This window comes from Hemicordylus capensis, chromosome 5, assembly GCF_027244095.1.
Source record: "Hemicordylus capensis ecotype Gifberg chromosome 5, rHemCap1.1.pri, whole genome shotgun sequence".
NCBI classification, from domain to species: domain Eukaryota; kingdom Metazoa; phylum Chordata; class Lepidosauria; order Squamata; family Cordylidae; genus Hemicordylus; species Hemicordylus capensis.
This window is the reverse complement of record NC_069661.1, coordinates 187238690-187265920: the sequence shown is the minus strand read 5'-3', so window position 1 is coordinate 187265920 and position 27231 is coordinate 187238690. Positions and strand designations below refer to the sequence as shown.

General features: G+C 42.3%; 1 protein-coding gene and 1 pseudogene across 8 annotated transcripts in view; one reads left to right on the top strand and one right to left on the bottom strand.

Annotated features, from left to right (window-relative positions):
* GRIP1 (glutamate receptor interacting protein 1) overlaps window positions 1–27231 on the top strand; it is a 541298-nt gene that overhangs the window by 231136 nt on the left and 282931 nt on the right. The window lies entirely within an intron of this gene.
* Window positions 6214–27231, bottom strand: part of LOC128326341 (ribonucleoside-diphosphate reductase large subunit-like) — a 28679-nt pseudogene continuing 7661 nt past the window's right edge.

Genomic DNA, 27231 nt, shown 5'->3' with positions numbered 1-27231 from the left:
AATGAGTGTGGGAAAGTGTAAGGAAAGTTTGCACCTTTCTTCCACAGGGAGAAGCACAAGTTTTATTCTCATTTGAAATCTTAAGGGAAGTACTCATGTACTTCATGCATATTCTGGAAGCCCAACAAGAGATGAAACAAGGAACAGCATGTGTGTACATCAACCACTATCCCCTGTCTTGGAAATTCATTATAAAATACTGCCGCTGTTGTAGCCAAACACAGAAGAAACGTATGTCTCTGAGAGCTGCTTCTCCCATATGCATTTCAATAACATCATTTCAGCAAGACTGCCTCTACGCAAATCTGAAGAAACCAAAATTGAGCACAGTCCAGGAACAGATCCAAAGAGTGAGGGTGAGCAGAGATGAAAAAGACCAATGGGAAGAAGGCAGATGAGCAGACTAGGAAGAGTGACTGGAGGATAAAATTGAAAACTTACTGGCAGGACTATGTCCACATGAGAGTAGATGGCGGGGGAGCCATGTAAGTCAGAAAGCTAGAGCTGTTGCCCTGGAGGGGGCCTACTCCAGAAATATTATGGCCAACCCAAATGAATGAGGACTAGTGGGCTGCAGTGTGTGAGAGAGAGGGGGGAGGGGAGGGGGGAGGAGAGAGAGAGGCATCCTCAATGAAGTGTTCCTTGTTCATTCATTCATACTCCTGTAGATGATCAACAGTTCTAGTATAAAGAAAAGTTCAAATTTGGGTCACTGGAAATGTGCATCATATGCATATCTACTGATTCTAAAACTTAATTAATGTAATATCCATAGCAATATATTTCATGACTTTGAATGCTTTGGGTTATTGGCATTGAATGTAATTGTTGGTTTCTTTTTTCTTTTTCTTTTTAAATGGATGTGATCTTAATAAGTGCATCATCTTTACAAGGTATGCATTGAAAGCCTTTTCTGTTTCTGGAATTGCACTTGTCTTTAGTATTTTGATTTAAGACTGCGGAAATGCTTTTTCTGTTGTTTTGTCTCCAGTGATCATCTGCCTCTTCCTTTTAGCATAATTACTAGTTTGAGGAAGCACTATTCAGAGAGAGATTGCTATTGGAGCCAGCCGGCACATGTCTTGTTTAGGCAATGTAAATGCTTGCTAGGCTGCTTTATAATTTGTCACGAATAAAAAGAGGAGACTTTTAGCAAGTTTTAGGGGAAAGAAGTAGAACAAACCCTCTGATAATGTGAGAGTGCAATGCACCCTTAGCAGATGGCGATGTCATTCGTGATTTGTATATAATTATTATCCTGTTTTAGGTGGTGCTTATATTCTTGGCTTGTGATGAGGAGCTTCATTTGTACACATCATCATTATCTCTTCTGACATGTGCTTTAGTGACATTAGTCTGTGTTTTATTCCTACAGCAGTAATGGTGGTTTTATCCTCATTGGTTTTATTGTGCTGTCATGCTTCCTGGAGTTTGTGTTCATGCTCTCAGAGAAGCTTATCGTGTGGTTCTAAATTCTCCGCAAAATAACATTTAACAGTCATGTTGTGAAGCATTTTTTCCTTCCATTTCTATCTTCCTAGGTTGTGCTGTGAAGCGTTGCTGCTTTTGTTGGTGAAGCAGATGATACTTTATCAAATTTCTTGAATGGCTTTTTAAATAACATTCTAATGGTGAGAGAATGGGCACTCTCCTGTGCATACAGAGTTTCATATGGATAATAGACCTCTTTATATTGTGCCCCACTGATTAGTAGACATATATATATTTATTATACCATAGCAGTTGCTACATATTTCATTCTCTCTTCCAAATTCAATGAAATAAAAGCATGGGAGTGTCAATTAAATTACAGAAATTTATCATTATTGCACTCACAAAGTTTATTCAAGCTGACAATATAGCCTCATTCAATGCTATGATTTACAGAGCTTTACTGTATCAAAAATGTATCCTGTGGGTGGCTTCAGAAGTAATGCAGCAAGTAAGGTTGATGCAAATTACAGATTCCCAGGGCACTTGGCAGCCCGACTTTCTGGTGTTGGGAAGGCTAAGCTGACATTGGGCAGCTTGGTGATGGATTCATCAATTTCGGCATATTCTGTCCTACTGTGGTTCTAAATACAACACCTGTAACCTAGATTTGCAGACACGCCCAGTATCAGCATAGCCTTCCTGACACTGTCTGCGTGGGAACCAATGGTTCACGACAACCTTACTTTACATAGGAAACATAGGAAACTGCCATATACTGAGTCAGACCATTGGTCTATCTAGCTCAGTATTGTCTTCACAGACTGGCAGCGGCTTCTCCAAGGTTGCAGGCAGGAATCTCTCTCAGCCCTATCTTGGAGAAGCCAGGGAGGGAACTTGAAACTTTCTGCTCTTCCCAGAGCGGCTTCATCCCCTGAGGGGAATATCTTGCAGTGCTCACACATCAAGTCTCCCATTCAGATGCAACCAGGGCAGACCCTGCTTAGCTATGGGGACAAGTCATGCTTGCTAACAACAGGACCAGCTCTCCTCTCCATAGCTCTCCTCTCTCCTTTGCCACATTACGTGTGAAGCTGCCCTGTATGGACAGAAATGTATTTCAGCACCAGGTTAAAAAAAAAGACCCTCATATGTTAACCTTCAGTAAACCCCTGCTAACTTGGCAAAGAGGCACCTTTTAACATGGTGATTCCCTTTATTGAGCAGGGGGAGAGTAACTGGCCCTATCCACTCCCAGCACAGTACCTCCAGTGACTGTTGCTGGTGTCTATCTTTTGTTTCTTTTTAGATTGTGAGCCCTTTGGGGACAGGGATCCATCTTTATTTTTTCACTATTTCTCTGTATAAACCGCCCGGAGCCATTTTTGGAAGGGCGGTATAGAAATTGAATAAATAAATAATCATCATCATCGTCTACAAATTGAAATTGAAAGGCTGTGGCAGAAAAAGACCAAAATAATCCCAGTGGTCATTGGCGCCCTGGGTGCAGTTCCAAAAGACCTTGAAGAGCACCTCAACACCACAGGGGCCACAGAAATCACCATCAGCCAATTACAAAAAGCAGCTTTACTGGGAACAGCCTATATTCTGCGACGATATCTATAACAAGAGCAACAACATTGACAATAAAATTCAGCCATCCCAGGTCCTTGGGAAAGACTCGATGTCTGGATAAAACAAACCAGTCAATAACACCTGTCTGACTGTGTAAACAAGAAATAGTAATAATAATATGGTGCATTCCTTTTCTGCTACAAAGAAAACCCCTTCCCACCCCAGATGGAGGTTTTCTCTATAAACAGGTGTTCTGTTCCTTTGAGAGGTGCATTTTAGGGTAGCTTCATACCTAACTTTTTCTCACATAAAGATTATTTGAATATATCCTAAGTGTCAGAGAGCTTGAGTTTTAGAACAGTAAAATAGTTATTTTATTTATTTATCGCATTTAAATTACATTTATGTCTCACCTTTCCTTTAAAGAGTCAGAGTGTTCCCAACAACCCTGTGAAAAATGCTAGGCAAAGAGAGTGCCTTGCTTAAGGCTAGGCAGAGAGCTTTTTTAGCTGAGTGGGGATTTAAATGTCCAAATATGACAGCAAGCACTGCACCACATGGTTCAAGTCCTAATTATATTGTCAGAAGAACAATTCTTTTCCAGGGAGCGATTTTGTCCGAGACTCTTTATGACTTGGCATCACCCTGTAAAGAACTGGAAAACAAGTATGGGATCATTGTCGAAGTGATGGTAACTTCATAATGTGCTACTTTTTTAAAGGCCATAATTGGATAAAATAACTATTGTTCTGGAATTGCCAGTGTGTGTCACTCAGGAGGCCAAATTTATGTTTTCCTAAAATCCTTTCAGTGTTGCAGGTGAGGACTACACCTGGTTATAATTTATATGTTTTATTTATTTATTTTCTGAACTTGACTGTGTACTACTTCCAGCTGCTTGACTATTCAAGTGCACTGAGTGCAGTTCATCTCAATTAAAATGAACTGAAGTTTTCCCATGGAATTCAGTGTGAATTGCCTCCATTGTGTGTGATGTTACCCATTCTTCACTATTAACAAACAGGGTAAGATGCCGTGGAATGCTATTTAAATTAATCATTGCCCAATATCAAAAGGCCTTTGGGTATATTTACATAATTAAAATTAACCATAATAAACTATATTGTGGAGAACATGAAAGACACATACAAAACAAATAGTATATTAAAAAACCATAGTAATTTGTTTGGAGGACATAGTAGATTAGTGTGACTTAACTTCTAAAAATGAGAAAATTTTCATAAATTACTTTGCTTGTTTTGGGCTGTCATCTCTGCCTGCCTCAGTACACTAAAAATTATATTTTATTATGTCTGGTAAACCAAGTATATTTACAACAGTGGCATAGTCAAATATGTACATTTTTAAGAAAAAGAGCAAATTGCTTATCCTACATTTGCCTATTCAGACAGTAGGCATTGTGCAAACACTGAGCTGGGGAGAGGGATTTTATTCTAATTAACTTCATTTCTGTTGTTTTATTCTAATTAACTTCATTTCTGTTGTCTATGTTCCACTTTGTAGATGTGTGTTACTTGGAAATTCAACTTGGAATGGGGGAGAAGCTCCATTATTTTTTAATATCATGTCATATTGTTAATGCCAATGCAAAATAATCTGTTTTGAAAATTTGACCTTATTCTAGTAGGATTTGCACAGATTTTTCTGTCTGGAACATAATCCAAGAGCTGTGAATGGAGACAAACTAAAAACCTCTATTGTATATTAAACTGGTTTTGTTGTTTGTTGCTTGCTTTGGATTACACTAGAAAACTAACAGTCCGTTTTTCTTTAAATGTGATGTCCTATTTGTCAAATAATAGGTAGAATTGCCTATTATTCCTATATTCCCTGACCCATGCTGCTACCTGGGCAAAAAGGCACCCTTCTAAGTCATGTTTTTCTTTATATGAAGCAGCGGGAGTTCCCATGGCTGTTGCTGGTGCCTACCTTTTGTTTGTTTTTAGTCTGTGAGCTCCTTGGGGGACAATGAACGATCTTCTCCTTATTCTTTTTCTGTGTAAACGGTTTTGAGATTTTTGTTGTTGTTGAAAAACAGTATATAAATAATAGTAATAGAATTTAGTGCAATCCAATTAATGCAAAACCCTTAGATATTTATCTATAAAATGTATGCTGCATTCTCTGAAGAAGCACTGAAAGCTACTTACTGCATATAATAATAAATTCATAATAAAGCACATTTTTAAAAAAACTCCTCTAAAATGTTTGAAATAACAATAGATCCATTAAAAAAATGTCCAGCATGAAGTTCAGCCAGCCATCTGCCTTCTCACCAATAAGCAGTATAGATGGTCTTCATTTGCATATTCCTACCTAGAGAGGCTTACTTAGGACTGTCCATTTCTACAGCTGTTCTGTTGGCAACCTGCTGGGGAAAAACAATGTAACAGGACCTTGTAATATAATCTACCAGACTAAATTGCCTCATTCTCTGATTCTAGCTCACAGCCAGTTTACATGTTAGCTTTGCAGTATAGCTGCTGGGCAGACACATTCTCTCATGGATAGTTCTCAACCCAGTGGACCTTAAGGGAATTAGTACAAGGTCATTGGAGTGCCTATGTGGTTAAATGGGCCCTAATCTTTAAACCTTTCAAAGCCTATTGTCCTCATCTGGGACTTTTGGAGATGTATTACGCTTATCTCACTACTGACTGCTACTAGCTAGTGCCTCAGGGCCATACATGCCCAGCACTTGTCCTATTGTTTTGGCTTGGATTGATGATATACATGTTTCCATACTTCCCTCCCATTTTTTCCCTCTCATTTTTTTTTGCCTCTTATTTTTCATGTGCTCCAACTGCCTCTATGTACCAGGAAGACCCCCTGTTGGCAAATTATTGGTCCAGTCTTGTCTTTTGGAGAGGATGCCTTTTAGATGTTTTCCTAGTATGAGTTGCATTCTTCAAGCCTCCCCAGAAGTTATATCTCAGAAAGGAGAATAGATACATCTTTGCTGCCATATATATATATATATATATATATATATATATATATATATATATATATATATGAAAAAGGCAGGCACATAGACATGGCATGCCAGGGTACTGCTTCCTCTATGTACCCCTATAACTACCTGTCCCAGATAGTAAGCACTGCTGTAGGAGCAAACATTGGTGTAAGTATGGAGATATTACACAAACATAAGAGTCCCCACTTTCGTCTGTAAAATGCTGGATGCTATTGTCTGTATGTTTTCTGTCTGCCATTCCAGCTCGTTGCCTCGCTTTGTGCTGCTCCAGGCAGACTTTCCTTTTCCATCTCATTCATTGCTGTAATCAGGTCTGTTGTTCCCTTATTCTTCTCTGGGTTGAGCCATTTCAGTCCTACATTGTGAACTGACAGATCACAAATATGTTTGGCAGAAATTCTGTGATCCCAACAGCATGTTTTCCAGCTGCTGCAGTCATAGAATGTCCTGACGAGCATGTACCAATTGTCTGGCTTGATGTAAATAAATGCATACCTGGGGAAAGTTGAGACTACTTGGATCAAGAGAAAAAACAGATTGTGTGAATTGCCCAAAGCATAGGTGGAATGTATAAGTATACTGTCATGTCATAGCCTCTAGGCTGAGTCATATTTGAATCAGTAGACTTTATCCAGGCATAAATTCAGCCATGTGGGTATTATATGGGCACAGTTAATGTTTCCTTGTTTTATTATATTTTCTCATGTGTATAATTTGTAAAACTGTGTACTGTTTTACTAGAATGCTTATTAGATTTTGGGAAGCTTAAATGGCTCATATTGACAGGAATGAAAAACAGTGTTTGTAAGAAGCAATATCTTTTCTAGTTTGTGTGAGTGCTACTTAAACAAAGAGTGAGAGAGTCTTCTAAACAATGTTTGGCATTTTTCAGATCTGTGGGCAGCTTGAATTACTTAAGAATGTCATTGTATGTGAGGATGCTCTTCAATTAAGTGGCTTAAATCAAGGAGTCCTTTGAGGTTAGAAATGGTCACACATCTCTGCCAGCTATTCAGGCAGAAAATTTAAACATTTTTTCCATCAGTTAGACTTTACTTGAATGACTACTAGAAACAGCAGGAAAATGTCCGCAGGAAAATCTTGCTGTTCTCAAGGAACATAGCAAATCATAATTATTTACAATTTTTCTGATTGTTTGCAGAAAGTGAAGTACCCAAGACAATATCAGATACTGGAAATGTAACAGTTGACTAGGGGGTTATGCAGAGGTTATATACTGTACTTTACATGTGCAAGGTCCTAGATTCAGCTAAAAGATCTCAAGTTGCAACGCTATGAGATACTCCTCTGCCTGAGATCCTGGAGTGGAACTACTAGTCAGAGTAGACAGTGGGCTGGTAAACCGTCTTGGTCCTGACTCCATTTAGTGAGAGATAGGATAGGCTGAAAGCAACAGCATAAAATGCCTAGATGAAGACATTGATACAACTTTCCTGGTATGGAGAAAAGAGACTATAGACACTAAAAGATGCCTGTACATATGCATTAGAGAAAGCGCTGATAATTAATTGATTGTTCAGTGCTTAGAGGCATGTTATTGAAGTTTGTAAGTGGCAGATTTACCTTCTGAGGTGGATCCAATGACATTATTTTTGTTAATAGCTCTGCTGATGGCTCAATTATTTTCCCTATTGCTCAGTCCGTATTACCTGTGTGCTCACCTGTATACAGGTAACAGTAGAGTGCATTATTCTAAATCTGCAAATGATGCAAAATAGGATTAACACCTTCCATATCCTTGGTAAACTGGGTTGAAAATTATACAATTACATTTGTTTTCACTGAATTAAGTATTATACATGTGGCGGGGGGGATATACATACAAAACTGAGATGGTGACTAGTTAACTATAGTACCACTGACAAGATTCTAAAACATTTCATGTTGCTTCAACCTTTTAGAGACTATTTACAAAGTTCCATACTTAAATGGCAATATCTGTTCTTACAACTTTATACTGTGATACCTCAAATTTCCTGTATTTGAACATGAGAATCTGGAGACTTCCCCTCCTTTCCACTTAAAAATGCTTGATTTGCTCCTCTTATAATGACTGAAATATTTGTTTGTTTCCAAACACATTCTTTTTCTCATGTTTAGGTGCCATCTTAGTTAGGTTTGCCAGCTAGGGACTTTTATAGAGGACATGTGATTTGCCCTGCTAACTGAGAAGGACAGATGATAAACAAATAGAGAAGGATAATTAATGCTAACGTTTAAAAGTGGTGATTCTCTTTATTGAGCAGGAGAAGAGCAACTGGCCCTGTTCACCCCCAGCACAGCTTCCCTCCAGTGGCTGTTTCTGGTGACTTTGCTCTCATGAACAGCTTCTCTCCCTCTGTCTCATTTCCCTCCCTACTGACTATTGATCGAGTGGGGAAGCCAAGTGGAAGTTCTGCTTAAGTGGCAGGTTGCAGATCATGTGATGCAGGAGCATGGATAGGTGGACCCGGCAGATGCAGCTTCCTTCCTTCAAGTGGTGGCAGCAGTGGTGGTAACAATGAGAATTTAGCAGTTAACTAACTAACTTTACTCAGTTAACAGTTAGCTAACTAACTTTTCTCAATTAGCAGCTACCCCTGCTGAGTAAAAAGGCACCTTTTAAAATGGTGAGTCTCTTTTATCTATCATGGGGAGAGCAACTGGCCCTATCTAACCCCAGCACAGCATTCCTTCAGTGGCTGACACTGGCACTACCTTGCTTTTTCCCTTAGATTGTGAGCTCTTTGGGGGCAGGGGTGAATCTTATTGGCTGGCTCGGTAGCTAGCTGACTACCTTTCCTCAAGGCTAGAGGTGAAGTTGCCATCCTGGCTGGGGAGAGCAGGTTGGGTGACCCGTGGGGCGGAAGACAGAGGATTGTTTGTGTGGCAAACCTAGCCAGGAGATGAATGTATGGTTAAGAAGCAGGGGCCTTGAGAACTCTGCTCCTGGACTGCAGATTGAGCAGACCTACAACCCATCTGGTCATCAGCTTCACAGTGGTGAGCTGTATTTATTCTCAGATTATTAAATATTTTAGCAAAATATGCATATATAGTGCCAATAAACATATGCAACTTTTATGCAAAGTGAAGACTTTATTTGGTCAAATGCATCCTCTATTTTCACTTTTTTAGGTGAGTAATATTGACTTTTTTCACCATCTGGACTTGGCAACTCTAACCTTAGTACAGTGACTTAACTTGTCCTCCATAGATAGATAGATAGATAGATAGTCAGTAACCTTACGGAAAAATACAATTTTTGTATAAATTTTATTTATCCGCTGCTGGAGTTTATTGCTATTCTATATATATTTCCTGAGTTTTATCAAGCTACCTGATTTCATAGTTGAATTTCAATTTCTTCTTCAACAATTTTCTGTAATCAAATACATATATAGGAATGCATGTTTGGAAATAACAGCTACATTTGGACAGTAAACGAAGCTGATTTAATATGTATCTTGGGTTTAGGAAGCAAAGCATAATGTAAGCACATCATGACAGTTGATAAACTAACAGAGAAGGATAAGGTGACCTGTCAGGGCTCATGCAAAACTATTAGTGGCAGAACTGAGAGCTGAACTGTAGTTTCCTAAACAATAATTACCTAGGGGTGATTTGCATGGCCCTGGAGGCATAGTAGAATGTGAGGGAGAAGACAGACGTAACCAGTATGAAGCAGTGTTGGAAGCAGCCTTCCTGCATTTAGTTCAAACTTATTTGTCTCCAGGCTTGAGCTAGAGATGTGCTCGAAATGCGATTTGGCATCCGAATTGCAGAACAATCCCTTTAAAACCAAGGGAAGGAGAGCAGGTCCATGCCTGCTCCTCCTCCACCTGCCACCACTTCCATTATCGCGGCATCCCCCCCCGCTATGATTATACACTGGCGGGCCATCTCCCAGCTTCCCCTGTGCGACGCCATTATACAGGGGCAGCTGGCAGATGCCCCTCTGGTGCGCGATCATCGCTTGGACGAGCGCCGTAATAACAGAAGTGGTGGTGAGTGGAGGAGCAGCAGGTATGGACCTACTCTCCTCCGTGTTAAAGGCGCTGTGGAAGCCCTTGGTTCTAAAGGGATTGTGCTGTGATTCGGATGCCAAATCACAAATCGGCACATCCCTAGATTCAGCTCTGAAAAAACCCAGTAGCTGGCTGTGCATGGTGATGATTGGCTGGCCCTCTGTGATATCAATAACAGCCACCCCTAATGCAGTTTCACACTTTAAAAACAGATTCCTTTTTGAAAACCAAAAAATTTATGTTCAGGTGGTGGTGATCATAAAAAGCAGATTAAAAAAGAGGAAAAGCACAGTAGGAAAAAAGTGTGCTAGATGAACCATAGCTGGAACACAAGTTAAGAACAAAGGGGGGAAAGATGGGCTATTAGCCATATGAGTGTGGAGAAAGGAAATATTGCTGGATGGAGAATTCTAAAGAGAAGTTAGTGAGCTTAGGTGAGAAGGAATAGGCAGACATGGGAATGTCATAGTTGAGGGCAGACACCTATCAGAGCTAAGGAGAGTGGGAAAGAGGTGATCAATCACTTTTGAAATGCAATCTAAGCAAGCATGCCTTATGCAGTAGAGGGCAGTGACTTAGCAGCCTTGCAAAGGGAAGTAGAAAATATGGTTCTCTCTGTGTGTGCCCTATATTCTGAAAGCAGTACAAACTTTGGCTATGACAGAGAAGAGTAAATAAATCATGCATGGTTTTTATTTAAGTAATCCCCTGGCCAAGTTACTTTCCAGTGAGATTAAGAAGCAGTTTGGTTATAAAATTGTCCTTACTATTCTCCTCAGAACCTGCTGCAGAAAAAAACTTGGGAAACATTGTCTGTGTGTGTAATCACTTTAATAGGGAGCAGTAAATGAGATGAGGTAGATACACAGTGTTCTGCTTCTCTTTTCAGCAGCCCTCAATCTCCAATTGTTCCTCAGTTTTCTTCACCATCCCTACAGTTTACTCTCCTTAGCTAATTGTACTTCAAAAGTAATAAGTGCCACTAATGTGATGAATTCCAGAAAAGTAGCCAAGTCAGGCCAGGGTAGTGAAACACAGAGATACATGATAAAGTGGGTTCTAGTCAACCCTTGCCCTTCATGGCTGGTGAAGGCTACTAGGGAGGGGCTGGGTCCATGGGTGGTGGGGGTGGTGAATGCCTCTCTGAAGCAAGGGGTGGACCCATCTCAGCTGAATGAGGCAGTCATTAGGCCCTTCCTAATAAAGCCCTCATTGGACCCAGATCATTTAAATAACTTCCAACCAGTGTCTAACCTACCCTTCTTAGACAAGGTGTTGGAGAGCATGGTGGCAGCTCAGTTCCAGGCAACCCTGGATGCATCTGATTACAGTAATCCCTCGACCTACGAACTACTCGACATCCGATGTTTTCGAGTTACGAGCGACAAAAAAGACCGGAAGTAGTTGCCGGTTTAGATTCAGCTTACTCGACCTACGAATTTTTAGATGCGGTTTTCTCGACTTACGAATGTTTCCAGACTTCCGTGGTGCGCTCTTCGACTTACGAAAATTTCGACCTCCGAATGTGCGTTTGGAATGGATTAAATACGTAAGTCGAGGGACCACTGTACTTGATCCTTTCCAATCTGGCTTCCAGGCTGGATATGGGACAGAAACTGCCTTGGTCACCCTGGTGGATGACCTACACCAGAAGGTAGACAGAGGGAGTGTGACTCTGTTGGTTCTCCTGGACCTCTCAACGTCTTTCAATACCATCAACCATGGTATCCTTCTGGGACGTCTCTCTGGGTTGGGACTTGGGGGCACGGTTATATGGTGGTTCTGCTCTTACCTGGAGGGCTGTCTTCAGGAGGTGGTGCTGGGACTCCTGTTCAGCCTCTTAGCTTTTGGCTGTGGGGTGCCACAGGGATCTGTTCTGTCTCTATGCTGTTTAACATCTACATGAAGCCTCTGGGAGAGATCATCCGTGGGTGTGGGCTGCAATGCCCTCAATATGCTGATGACACCCAGCTCTACCTATCTTTTAAGGCAGCAGGGAGGAGTAGATGCTCTGAACTGGAGTTTGGAGGCTGTTCTGGACTGGATGGAGCAAACAAGCAGAAACTTAATCCAGAAGACGGAAGTACTCTGGGTTGGTAAAACTGATCATCTGAATACTGAGGTAAATCTGTTCTTGGATGAGGTCACACTCCTTCTGAAAGACAAAGTCTGCAGCTTGGGGGTGTTTCTGGACCCGAAACTGTCCTTGGGGGCACGGGTGGTGGCAGTGTGCAGAGGTGCTTTTTACTAGTTACGGCTGGTACACCAGCTGCTACTCTACTTGGAGAAGTCGGATCTGACCTCAGACACTCATGCTTTGGTAACGTTCAGATTTGACTACTGCAATGGGTTCTATGTGGGGCTGCCCTTAAAGATGGTTCGGAAGCTTCAGCTAGTGCAGAAATCTGCTGCAAGTATGCTTGTGGGTGCAAGTTGCTTCATGAGTGTTACACCCATCCTGTGGCAGTTTCATTGGTTACTAGTCCGCTTCCAGACTAGATTCAAGGTGCTGGTATTGACATTTAAAGCTCTACATGGCTTGGGGCCAGAGTAACTGTAAGACTGCATTCTCCCGTATGAACCTGCCATGGTCCTACGCTTGGCATCTCAGGCCCTCCTTATAGCCGCACCACTAACAGAGATCTGGTTGGCAGGGACTAGAGACAGGGCCTTTTTGGTTCTGGCCCCTCAGCTTTGGAACACCATCCCCCAGTGTTTAAAAAAACCATTTAAAGACACATCTTTTTAAGGAGGCTTTTTAATGTTTTATCTGCTGCTGATATCTGGAAGGGGTGTTATTATTTTTTTTTAAAAAAGTTTTTAGCTTTGTCTTAATAACTTTTAATTCAAACTTTTAAAATTTGTAATTTTAAATTTGGTTTTAGCCTGATCTTTTAACTTATTTAACTTTATTAATCTTTTACTTTACATTATATCTGGTTTGTTGATGTTAGCTCCCCCGAGCAGTAGTGTACTAGAGGGATGGAATATAAATATTTTAGATAGATAGATAGATAGATATTATCTTTTATTAGTGTGTGTGTGTGTACACACACATACACACTTAACCAAAAAAGCAACTGTGTAAACTGTGAGGCCAAAAATTTAGATTTATGGTTTAGATTTTATGGTTTCAAGTTTGATTTTTGAATTTTGTTTGTTTGTTTTGTAAACTGTCCAGAGCCATTGGATGGGGTGGTGTAGAAATGTAATAAATGAATGAACGAATAAGAAAATAAATAAATCGCCATAAAATAGGCCATGAAAAGTAGTTCTGAAAAAGCCATGAAAGGTAGGTTTATGCCCTTTATATACAGAGTCCAAATGTATTCAAGACAAAAACAGAATGGTTTATTCTCAACAGCAGTCACTGGTAATAATATGATCTAACTATGGTTTATTGATTTATCTGTTACATTTAAATACTTCCTTTCTTCCATGCAGAAAGTCAAGTTGGTGTACAGGGGGTTCCCAGGTGGCCTCCTACTAGGCCATTTCATCTTGCAGGGAAATAAAGGCATGTTTACAATTTGGTTCTCAGAGAAGTCTGTTTTTTCATGTTTTGTATCTTTGTTGTAATCTCCAGATTTGACAGTACCTTCTTTGATTGCGCTTAACCTTTTCGAGCACACATCATTTGTGCCTCATCAGATTTCCAGGGTACAAATCAAAGGAAGGGCATCAGATTAGTTATCAGGCTGTGCACATGAGGCCCAAACAGCACAAAGAACTGCTTCTGTGATGCGGATCAGCTGAGTGTGAGCTGCCAATTAAAAAACCCCATAATCTTTCAGAGCTGAGTTATAATGGGTATATAAAATCAAAATGCTGACACAACCTGAACTGTGATAATGAGTTACTGTAGTAATGGGAGATTTAAAGGAGACATTTTATTATGGCAGGTATTAGAGAATCTTAACATATGCGGTCATCGCTCCATAGTGCTTAAGAGATGTAGATCATTGCAGATGTTTTATACTCTTGTGCTGAATCACACTCTTTGTTAATTCCCTTACCATCCATTCTGGATACTCCCCCACCCCACAGCATTAAATTTCACACCTTGTATCCTACAACTCATTTTAAAATAGCAGAGAGAATACTCCAGCTTCTGGTCTTAATTGCTCTTGAGATAATACAGAGGTTGACATCTAATCATTCTTTGTGTGCTTTCAAAAGTATGGCAGAGTTCAAGTTGCTGAGCTGTAGGTTCAAGATGCCAATTGGAAGGTTTACGACAAATTGGACTCTTTTCTTTGGTGTTTGCAGCAATGCTACATTCATTTTTTCCTGGCAGGAAGATTCTCTTTATTGAGACATGAATGATCAACCTGGTTTTTAACTGCCCGGCCATGTCTCTACTTCCTAATCCTAACATCTGTCTGATCTAGCCCTTAAGAAATGGCCTATTGTAGGTCTGTAACCTGAAGAAACAGATTGCATAGGGTGCAAAAGGAAGAAAACCTGGAGCAGGTTAGGATAGAGAGATCAGCTGAATCAGAGCATATGTGGTTCAGTTTCAAGGTATTTTACTCAGTGCACCCATTTTACTCCATCTAATAGACAGAAAAATGAAAGACATAATAATTGCTACTGCGTATCAACTGAAATGTTTGAAAACGGTTTGCAAATTATTACTAACATTTTACAACTGCAAAATGATGACCTCTGGTCATAGAGTTGAAATATCTCTCCTTTATAGATGGAAAGGTAAGTCCTATTCACACATTCATTTTAAAAGGCTGTAAAAAGTACATTGCAAAGTGTGGTGGAAGTCCAACCCTGGTGCATCACTCACCCTTCCACCAACTCTCCTCATGGTTACTGCAGCATTTCTTTGAAGAGGCAAACTCCATAACCATGATGGCGGACATTTTCGTGATCAGCAGGCTTGGGCACCCAGTCCTTGTCTTCCCCTATGTAACTCTACTCTGTTACAAATTGTCGTTTGTAAACCAATAAATGAAGACAATTCTAGCCATTGGTACTCTGGTTATGCTAGTATTAGTAGACTATTTAATATGCAGATATATATTTCACTAGTCTTGGTGCATGTGGAAGTTGTCTTTAACTTAAAATGTCATGATCTGCCCTACTGTCAGGCTTCACTGTGGCCCTCATGCATATGCCTAGATACCATATCATTATAGTACGTATGGGGGGAGGTATTGCAGTTAGTGGTGTTGTGCTGACTGATCATGGATAATGAGGTCATTCACACAATCAAAAACTGTTTTCTACCTGGGTTTGGGAGCTGTGTGTGCTCCCAATTTTTGATTTTGTGGAAGCAAGGTATTATGATTATTGATTCGATTTCAATACCACCCTTCCAAAAATGGCTCAGGGTGGTTTACACAGAAAAGATGTAAGATGTATCCCTGTCCCCAAAGGGCTCACAATCTAAAAAGAAACAAAAGATAGACACCAGCAACAGTCAGTGGAGGTACTGTGCTGGGGGTGGATAGGGCCAGTTACTCTCCCCCTGCTAAATAAAGAGATTCACCATGTTAAAAGGTGCCTCTTTGCCAAGTTAGCAGGGGTAGGAGGTAGGAGGAAAAGGTAGGAGGAAAAACTGGGTAGCTTTTCCTCCTACCTTACATAATCTGCACCCTTGCCTTGTTTCCCACATATGGTTCTTATGAGTTGTGAGGGGGTGTCCCATGGCCTGGCACTCTTTTGAGCAGGCACAGTCTGCCCCAGGTCAGCATACTCTGTCTTCACAGTAGTAGGCATTCTCCTTTGACAGGAGCACTATTGATCCTGGTGACCGGTCCTGCTCATGAGCAGGAGCAGAAGCCTAGGGAGTGCAAAACTCCCAAGAGGAAGGGGCTGGGGGCCCCTTTCCCAACAGTTCTGTGAAAAAAACAGAACTTGGCTGCTCCAGAATCCCTGCTTAGGGCTGCTTTTTAACCCTGACCCCAGGCACACATACTCCACAGCCATTTTCTCCCTTCCCAGCACTATTATGGGGTGCCCTGCTCATGTTGCCACCTGCAGTGTCTGTGCTTATCAACATACATCATTTCCGCTTCGTTCTCAGGGAGCAAAGCACTTAATGCCCATCCTGCCGGATGTTTCCATCCCAGTGCTGTGATAGAGTGCCTTGCTTATGTTGCTTGCTGATGGTGGGCTATCACCCTTACGAGATGGTCAGTCTACTGGCGAGGACCATGGGGTGTTAGCCCTAAGTCTATCTTCGGACTGCATACTAACAAGTTAAACTAATTCCTCAAAATGGAGCCACTTCTGTGGGGCTCCCAACTCTCCATGGTAAAAGATTGAGCAGAATTTATTCAATTTATACACCACCCTGCCCTGTGAAGCCTTGCACAAACCCAAAGGGGATTTTGATACTCCATGTGTCAGAACCTGAACACGTGCCCAGTCGAGGCAAGTACTGGGTGTGTGGACAGACCTTTAAACCTTTCAAAATCCCTGGGTTCATCTGGCATTGCACCATATGCAGATCTTCTCCACTGGAATTTGTGGGAGAGGGGAGCCCCGATTTCCAGTGATCCCAGGAGACCGCGGTTGCTATTTCAGGGCACAAGCAAGGGTGGACTGGCAGGGGGCATGCTTTGACAACTACTTGGTGGCAGTCAACAAAAACAGGGAGAGCAGTCTCCGGGGTTCACATCCCCGCAGCTTTCCTGCATGGAGCAACCTGGCTCAATTTAGAGCCCCAATGGAGCAGTCCATGGGATAAGTACCACTTGATAGGCTGACATTCCAGGGATGTGATATGGCAGCGTCCTGGTTACCAGAGCTGTGAGAGTAACTGTAGGGGTGGAGCTGCTGCTCAGGCGGCCGGTGAGAAGCACCACAGGTATGGAGTGGCTGTTATCCTGGGCACGTGCACACTGCCTCCTCCTCCATAATAATAATGAACTTTATTTGTCAGCCACTCCACAACAAATTGTTCTCTGGGTAGCTCACAACATAACATTAAAACATCCAATAAAAATATACAACACATTTACTCGTTACAGATGAAAAGGGGAAAAATAAAATGCAAAATACAATATAAAGCAATTGAAAAACTCTTTAAAATGAATTAAAAATCAAATTTAAAAAATCAAAATTTACAATCTATGATTGTGGTTTGAAAATTGGCATGAAATCGTGGTTATGGTGGCATCTGGGTTTGAACATAATGCTTCAGCAGCCAAACCAGAGGTCTCCGCGGCAAACCTTTGAAACAAAAGTTCAAATTGGAATTCGGTGAGGCAAACTGCAGGTTGCTTTTGGCCCCAAACTGTGGTTTCTTGAATTTGGACGTACGCGTTCCAACCTCTGCCCCATTTAACTCTGGTTTTGTGTTATATCTGAAACCGGCCAGAGTATTGTTTGTGGTAGTGAAGCTTCTGACATTGGCTGAGATAATGTGATGGCTCAGAATGTTGAGCTGCTCAGGCAGCAAAGTGGTTTGTAGACATGCTTCTGTGAGAGAAGAGAAAGTTGTCAGTTTGGCTGGGATTAAAACTTGCACAGAGAATGTTTGATGGAAAAACCTGGCTCAATTTAGAGCTCCAGTGGAGCAGTCCATGGGATAAGTACCACTTGATAGGCTGACATTCCAGGGAAGCTATGTGGCGGCGTCCCTGTTACCCCAGAGCTATGAGGGTAACAGGAGGGGTGGAGCTGCTGCTCAGAGAGGTGACCAGAGAGAAGCACCACAGGAAGGTGAAACACAGGAAGGTGAAAGGATATGGAGTCCAGGGGCAAGGATGCTGAATGAAGGCTGCTGAACGTTTCTGTGTCCTCCCTTTCCTTCTTGCCAACAATCAATTTCTTTTTAGCCATGAACAGTATATGGAAGGGAATGCTTTTTCCTTCTTGCAAGAGTGCCCAGCCCCTTCTTTGTCTAGGTTCTGCACACAGTTGGGTTATTTTTTTTTTTAAAGAGGACTCTCAGAGATTAACTTGCCTTAGTTTCCTATTTCCTCTATCCTGCTCTTCCATCTATCCTTCTTTCAGGTTCTTCTTTCTCTGTCCATTGCCTGTAAAGCCTCCTTCATGGCAAGAAGGAAATGGTCTGTTAGCAATAAGGAAAGGGAGAACAAAGAGGCATTGGGTTGGATATTTTAGAATACAGCCCTTGATGGGAATGCTGCTGGTTGTGGATTCTACTGTCACTACTACATGGCAACTGGCAACTTTTAAAAAGCAATGAGGGCCAAGAAGCAAAGCATGGGGTGGGGCTGGGTTTCACATAGGACACGTTGAGGCTTCCCCAGCCCGAGATGTGGAGGGGACCCGAATCTGGTTGCTGCAGATGATCACATATATCAGTTTGCTGGAAGTAGCCAAGGTGAGCCAATGGTACATCCCTGGATACTATCCCAGCCTGCTTTGCGCTCCCCTGCAACTGGCAAGCCTTCACTCTGTCATCCACTTTGTTACCCTTAATCCCAACAGCAAAGAAGGGCAGGTTCTCCTAGAATGAACCAGAGATTCATGAAGTGTGTCGGTACAGACATAACACACATCTTGGGGTTAGCAACACTTGGCTTGGCAAGCCAACTTCAAATCTTGGTTACACATAGGTTTGAAGCCCCATGTGAACCTCAGGCTCCTGCCTTGACATGTGTTCAGACAATCACAGAAAAGTCAGTTATCAATTTGCAAGTTGGTTCTGTGTTATGTATGAATCCGCCCATAGTTATTTGAACTAACCAGCAAGTTCTCTGGCTGCAGGCTTCTAGTATGCAGGTAATACTTTTATTGACTAGGGAGTCTGTTAGGTTTAGAAACCCCTCTCTTCTACTTTCTGTGCCACATGAACAATATTCATACAGTACATACTCATCATAGTATGTGAGGTGCTAAAAGGTTTTTTGTTTAAAAAAAAATAGTAATGTGTGAAAATAACTGTTCTGCACTATCAGCTTTAAACAATTTTAGCTGTGATGAAATTTCTATCATGGGCACTGGATATTTTGATAGAGAACCGTAAGTTCAGAATTTCTAGGGTTCTTTATTGGCAAACTCTAACAGTTCAGATTTTAAGTATAAATCAAACATGGGGTAAAACCAGTAGATAGTAAGGCAATATAAAGGGAAAGTAATGGTAGGAATAACAGCACAAAGTATGAGATACTCAAAACTATGAATTCTGGTGAAATACAATAGGATTGAAGTGTGTGTGTGTGTGTGTGTGTGTGTGTGTGTGTGTGTGTGTGTTTTTCAATTTTTCATGGGGAATCAGTGAGTCTTTAAGAGAGATCCTTTTCCTGCAGTTTTAATTCTGCCCACACAGTTTCTGATTCCATTCCAAACATTACCTATGCTGTGTAAGGAATAATTGTAGATCATTATAAAATGGCAGAATGACAGAATACTGATGAACTGCAGCAACAGGCAGCAAGAGTTGTTCAGCGGGAAAGATGCTTCTTATGAGCATATGTCCAAACAACATTAGTAAGAGAGAAGAAAACAATGCCAGGAATGGCGTCAGACTAGACTCCTCCTTTCACCCACTACATCTCTAGAGAGAGACCTGCCTTTCCCTTTTCTAGCTCTCCTGTGGATTTTGTCTCCAACACCTGTGACTGAGGGGAAGGGAGGGAGCTTTTTATCCTCTTTTAACTCATGCATTGCCCTTGTAGTATTGTAAATCCTTTTGTGATGCTGTTTAAAACCATAATTTTGATTTTTGTGCAAGTGGATGTTATTTCCAAATACCAGTATTTGCTTGCAGTAACATGGCAAAGGAGAAATAGCTTGACTAACAAGCTAGAGGTTGCCGGTTGGAATCCCCGTTGGTATGTTTCCCAGACTATGGGGAACACCTATATCAGGCAGCAGCAATACAGGATGATGCTGAAAGGCATCATCTCATACTGCGCGGGAGATGGCAATAGTAAATCCCTCCTGTATTCTACCAAAGACAACCACAGGGGGCTCTGTGCTTGCCAGGAGACAGCACAATTTACCTCTAACATGCATCAGCGACCTAATGCAAAGCCATGTGAAGTAAATGGAAGGTTGTTGATTGGATTACTTTCTTTGAGGTGAAAATCTAAACAAAATCCTCCGTTTCAGACATCAAGGAAACGTAATGGCAATTATAAAATGGAATGGTAGTTAGAGACTTTTGCCTCTTTTAGGACAGTAAGAGGAACCAGAGGCAGATGCTGCTGCAGTTTTTGTGTTGTGCCAGATAATGTTGTGAGCCAGGTTCCACAGGAGAGCGTTTGCTCTGTAGGGGAAACTTGTTTAGTGCTACTTTTCTGGTAGTGAGTGGATGTCAGTTCGTTTCAGGGTCTAGATGAAAGTATTTTTTTTAAAAAAAAGTAGGAGCAGCAGACAGAATCAGCCAACTGTTTGCAAATAGGGACTTCTGACCTTTTCATGCAAGTTGCATGTAGCCAGTCACATAGTGGAAAATGGCAGACATATTTGCTCTTATGGGAGTATGTCTCTGAGCAGTGTGTATAAAAAAATGACTATTACAAAAACAGATTTAAATAAGAAATTGTTTCCCCCAACTAATGTGTCTCTAAAAATAAACAGGTTTTTAATGAAATCTAAGTGTAATACAAACAAATCTATAATTATCTCTTAAACTTGTGATGGGGAGGACACTCTGGCCTCTGCCCATTAACAGGGGCTACTGTGCAGCTGAGCCTGTTCCCTCTGAGGAAGAACAGATGGGGATGTCAGCCTGGCCCTAGCAACCAGCCAGAGAGAAAGCAAGGACAAGGTACTTGTTTCCTCCCTCCTTGCCATCAAGAGGGAGGGTCCAATTGCTAGGCTGTCCAGAGACTGAAGAGGCGAAGGGAAGGACACTCTGAGGTGATTCTCACGACTGCAGGAAAGTGGGCTAAGGGTGCCTAGCCCGCTTTCTTGCAGTCGTGTGCGGCAATGGGAACCGTGCGTCTCCTGGCAGCAAACTGCAGAAAATACCCCCACCCTTATTCGAGGTTAGTGGAGCAAGCGCTCTGCTAACCCCATTCATCCACAGCTCCGTGCTGCAGCGACTCACAAGTAGACCCCCGACTGGGAGTCTACAACAAGCCTCCTGGCATGGGAGTCTCCTCAGCATGCCCCGCGCACTCGTGCAGGGCATGCTGGGACCTCCGAGGACCAGGCGGCCCCAATCCCCACCATCCCGACCGGCTCCTTGATGGAGCCGGTAGTCATGTGGGTGGCTGATCCTTTCTGATCTCTTTTCTTTATCTTTTCTCTCTGCTCCCATCCCTTCTGTGTCTTTTGGAGGGTTAATTTTTTATATTTCAGAAGCCCAGGGGGAAGGGCCCAATATTCTTCTATTTTCGTTATTATTTTTCATGTTATTTTTCTAAGGAATCAAATTGTTTACAGCAGACAGAAAAAGATGTTTCTGTAAGTAAATGCATCTATCTTTAAGGTAATGTGTAAAAACACAATTCTGTCAGTAGTCCCTCTAATTTTTTTCATCTCTGTGCAGAATGAGTTTTGTTCTGGGCTTCAGTATCAAAGCAGTGTGTGCGCACATGCATTCAGAATGGGGCCTTCCTGATTCAATCTGAGCAGGATCTAAAATTAACTGAGTGGACATCCAAAATCCTGTGAGCGTGCGCACATGCACATGTCTTAGAGTGCATTTTATCCATTATAACTCTGACACTGAAATTAGTGAAAAGCACCATGAGCACCTTAAACCTAATTAAGATCCATTGAGAAATGTCCAAGTTATAGCAGACTGGAAATGCTGATGGAGTTTCAGATTGGAATTTCAGAAGACATAACATACTTGTCTTTCGCCTGCCCCTTCCTTGTCCATTCAATGTTATCCAAAAATTCAGGTCAAAATTCTCTAATGCTTGTTGCTAGTTTGAAAAGAAATCTGAAAAGAATATTTCAAGTTTCTAGCATTTGAAATTCACATAATAATAGGGTAAACTTCCAGGAACACAGATTAAAGACCTTCTAGTTCTGAACGTGGCTGCCTGATAAGGAGAGTATATGGTATAAAGAGATCACTTTGGCATTATATAGGCCCAGTACAAATGTACAAGTTAACTGGAGTTAAGCATGGCCGAGGTTTCAATTCTTAACTCCAAATCGCACTGCAGACTCCAAACTCCAGTTGAAGGATAAGGGAGCCCCTCGCTGCTGCCCAGCTGCTGAGGCACATCTCCACTGCCCATGGGCGTCCTGTCCATAGGCAAGGGGAGACAGTTGTCTCCCGGCCCGCTGCCTCCAAGGGCCCCCCAGAGGCCCTTGATCCCACTGCCCACCCAATTACAGCCCACTGCCCGGGTTTCCTTTGGTATTCCTTCCAAGTTCCTTCCTTTCCCCATCTCTCTTTTGCCTCCTAGGCTCCTCCTTCCCCGTCAGGGCTCACAGAGGCTCTCCATATGCAGCCAGTGTGTGTTTGTCATGCCTGCCCCATCCTCTGCTCTTCCTCCTCAGCAGAAACCTCTGCATTCCCTCCCCCTTCACCCCACCACCTCGCAGGGCACAGCCCTGTCTGCTTCCTTCTTCTCAGGAGGAAACCCAGGAGCGAGGAAGAGAGGAGAATAGGGAGGGTTTCCCCTGAGGCAGAAGTGGGGGTTGCTCATGTCAGATGCGTCTGTGAGCAAGGCGGGAGCAGCAGCCACCTCGATCAACTGGGTGGGGCGGGCATGACAAATGCATGCTGGTTGCACATGGAGAACCTCTGTGAGGTTTCCTCTTCCTGCTGCAGTGCCGCTGCCACCGCTGCCTCCTCTTGCAGGTGATCAGCACCAGCGATCATCTATGGGCCAGTCCCTCCAGCAGCCGTTAGGTGATCAGTGCCTGTGCTGCTTGCTCCTTCTGCACCTCCCCAGTTTAGGCTATACTTCCATCTTTTTCCCGTGCCATGAGGTGCTGGGAGTGGGACATGGGACAGGAGGATGCAGCCCTGCGAATGTCATCAACAGTGTCACAATTGAGGAGAGTTAGGCAGTGTTCCGTTAGGAAATGTGTGAGCCACTGGGAGAGTCATTGCAACCAACAAAACAGGGGCACCAGCAGCAGCAACAATAGGACATCACCGGGCTGCACCAAAGCACTGAGCCCGCCACCTTATTCAGACAGCCCCTGGATGTTACAGCGGCAGAGCAATTCTTGTGTGGCTTCTACCTTCTCCCCACATCCATTGCTGCAGCAGCCGCTGCCGCCTCCTCCAGTTTCCCTCTCCACTTCCTTTTATATGTAACCCCCCTCCCCTTCTCCTCTGCAAGACTTTGCTTCGTGAGGCAGCTGGGTTTTTTATTTTTATATTTTATTCAAGAAAAGCAATTGGCATGTGACGTGCATCTTCTTTAGGTGCAGATTTCCTACAGACAACCTCAGCAGCAAGAGCCCTCAACACGATTCACTCTCCCTTAGTCTCTTCCCCTCAAAACATTTTCAGGGGAGCTCAGGGAGCTATCGAAAGTTGCTCACTCATGCTCTCCCTCTGCCCAGTGCATGCCCTGGTGTTTTGAGCAAGCCGCAGAAGCCGGATAATAAGTCAGGCACAGGCTGGGGGAGTAACGGGACACCTCTTCTTTTTGCGTGAACAGCTGTCAGCTTGAAAGACCATTTTTAAGGACCTGGGCGGTGGGGGTAGTTCTCAGGAAAAATATTTCTTCACTTCCTTCCTTGTGTTTTCGTTGCATTCCCGTGTTTATGAATTGCAATGGTGACTTGATGGCTCTCAAAGGCTTAAGAATGGCTTAAGGCAAGTTTAAATAAAGGAAGAGGTTGACAAAGGAAGAGGTCTGCTGCTGAGGAGGAAAAACGAGCATTGCATTGACATAATAGTGAGGGGAGAGAGGGAATGGGCTTGTTGTATGTTCAGTCTGGGTGGCTAAATGTTTCCTGCCAGATTCCCTATTAAAACCATCCAACACAGGCTAGGCATATAAAGCTGTTCTCATTATCCCCATTGCTTCTGCCCTCATTCTTCCATTGGGGTTTCCTATTCACAATCCAGGGTGTATTGTGATGTCAATCATTGTTCCCTCCCACCTTTTTCCATTTTGGGGTAGTAGTGTTACCTTGGTGGTGTGCACAAGCACAAAATGCAGTTTGAACGCTACAGTGTGCTACATTAAGTTCTTGTTTATTAAGAGGCAACTGACTTCCAACTCTGGTTGTGTCTTTCTGTGGGTTGTCTTGAAGTGAAATTCATCATCTATCTTTCCCTGAGACCTGGACCATGCATTTCCAAAAATATATGGGTGACTGTGCAGGAGTATGCATCCTTGGGACATCAACATAGATTACTTACTTATGGTGAATATACACTGTTATGCACATGGTTACTTGATGTTCCACACATTATGTGTGATTGCATTTGTGAAGCAGGTTGATAATGCTTCTTTGGTGATGAGTGGGATCTCAGTATGCTAATAAAACAGCAAAAAGAGCCTTGCAAGGTAGGCCCCCTGTCACACACATTTGGTGGATGCAGAGCTGAGGCCAGATCAGCATTCTCTCTCTTTTTTCATCTGTTTGCAGTATGATTTTAGTTCTAGGCAGCAGTGTGATAATACTATTTCCACCATACTAATTAGAATATTGAACATTGAATCACTTTCAGTAACTCTTTGTTGAAGTATTGCCTTGTTTTTATTATACTTTGTAATAAAATAGAGTAAAATTGTAAAATGCACTTCTTTTTCCTTCCATATTTATGGTGCTTAGTCATTAATAATGTTCTTCTGCAGCAGAGACATGGGGTCAGGAGAGGAAGGCAGCAAGGGGCCCATTTTAAAATCTTGTCTCCGGGCCCACTCCAACCTTGATACGCCCCTGCCACAGCCTCTATGATTGGAGTTTGGAATAGGCATGAAACTGCTGTTATAGCTGAGTTAGCATTCAGGCATAACACTTCGGCGGCAAAACCTTAGTTGTCAGCGGCAAAACTTAGAAATAACAAAAGGTTCCAATGGAGTTTGGCAAGGCAAACCAGAGTTAGTTTTTGGCACATAACTGCAGTTTTGTGCATTCGGGCATACTGCAGTTACAACCTTGGCCAGCTATAACTGTGGTTATCCTGCACATCCTCATAGCAAACTTTAGAAGACAGTGAGAAGGAAACCTATTGATTTTAGTTATTTTATTTTACCTTTCAGTAAACAGGCAGAGGTTTGGTATCAACAGTGAGGCTCAGACTAAAATATGGGCTTCTTTTTCTTCTCCCCCACCCCCCGGCTCTTAAGCAAATCTTGGAAGAGGCTGGTGAAAGAGATAGATTGTGGATCTGTTAAATTTTTGCCTGTACATTATTATAGTAGATGGTATTTGGGTGAAGCACTTTGCCTTGTAGAGATTTCTCAGACAGAAATTCATAAGGAGCATCTCTAGCAAGTGAATTAGGAATCTACACTTGTTGAAATTTTACCTGGGTGCCGTGCTGCTCAGCCCAATGTCAAGCTGAAAGACCAAGGCAAAGTGTGGGTGTATGGTGCCTCATTTGGAAAGCCGGCATAATACAGGTGAAACTCGGAAAATTAGAATATCGTGCAAAAGTCCATTAATTTCAGTAATGCAAATTAAAAGGTGAAACTGATATATGAGACAGACGCATTACATGCAAAGCGAGATAAGTCAAGCCTTAATTTGTTATAATTGTGATGATCATGGCGTACAGCTCATGAAAACCCCAAATCCACAATCTCAGAAAATTAGAATATTACATGGAACCAAGAAGACAAGGATTGAAGAACAGAACAATATCGGACCTCTGAAAAGTATACAGTGTACTGTGCTTGATTGGCCAGCAAACTTGCCTGACCTGACCCCATAGAGAATCTATGGGGCATTGCCAAGAGAAGGATGAGAGACATGAGACCAAACAATGCAGAATTGCTGAAGGCCGCTAATGAAGCATCCTAGTCTTCCATAATACCTCATCAGTGCCACAGGCTGATAGCATCCATGCCACGCCGCATTGAGGCAGTAATTGCTGCAAAAGGGGCCCAAACCAAGTACTGAATACATATGCATGCTTATACTTTTCAGAGGTCCGATATTGTTCTATTCTTCAATCCTTGTCTTCTTGGTTCCATGTAATATTCTAATTTTCTGAGATTGTGGATTTGGGGTTTTCATGAGCTGTATGCCATGATCATCACAATTATAACAAATTAAGGCTTGACTTATCTCGCTTTGCATGTAATGCGTCTGTCTCATATATCAGTTTCACCTTTTAATTTGCATTACTGAAATTAATGGACTTTTGCACGATATTCTAATTTTCCGAGTTTCACCTGTATATGAGACTATACAGAGTATTTACAGCTTTCATAATGAGGAATTAAAGGTAACCACCTTGTTGCAATTTCCACACTTTTAAAAGAATGAATGAAAATTGTAAGCATCTTAACTCTCATATTAAAACAATTATTTTTTTAAATTACTGAATTGGTATAATGATTGAATTGTATCCAAGGAAGTTAGTTATGACAAAGTGCCATTGAAATCAGTGTGACATATTGTAACTAACTGAAGACCCATTACACAGGAGTTTCGGAAGCTGCCTATCAAGTCATACCATTGGTCCATCCAGAATAGTCTATATTGACTGTCAGTGGTTTTTCTCCAAGTTTTCAGACAGGAGTTTTTCCCAGCCCTCTCTAGAGATGCCAGGAATTGAGCATGGGACCTTCTGCATTAATTTCCATGGGGATCAGGATTCCTACCTTTCTTAGGATACAACCCATTGGGTGGTATCCAGACTCATACTTGCATGAGTAGAACTGTTCTGCTTGTGCAAGGGGGAAGGGGCAATTGTCACCAGTCCCCTCTTCTTACTGCAGCCCGCTGTGTCACTGACCTTCATGGACATCCTTTTGACATCATGGACATGGTGGTGGCACTGGAAGCTGCAGAGGGAAGGGGTGGATCAGCACAAGTCACTTATCCTCCCTTGTGCAAGTGGAAGAGTTTTGTTCACATTACTTACTTGAACGCTAGCCATTACGTTTTTATCTCTCAGAATCAATATAAGGGTGGCCAATGGTGGTTTGTCCCGCCTCACTATTCAAGGAGAGTCACAAACATGCTGCCCCCTCTTCTCCAGCCCCACCCTCTGGGCAAGCCCAGAAAGATGCAGCTCTGTCTTCCCTAGCCATGCGACTGGCACTGACAGATTATTCACTACTTTCTCCTTGCTGAATCAGACTGCCTGATATAGCAAGGAATGTGTGTTCTGCCCTTGTCCTGGGTGGTGGTGGTGGTGGTGGTGTGTGTGTGTGT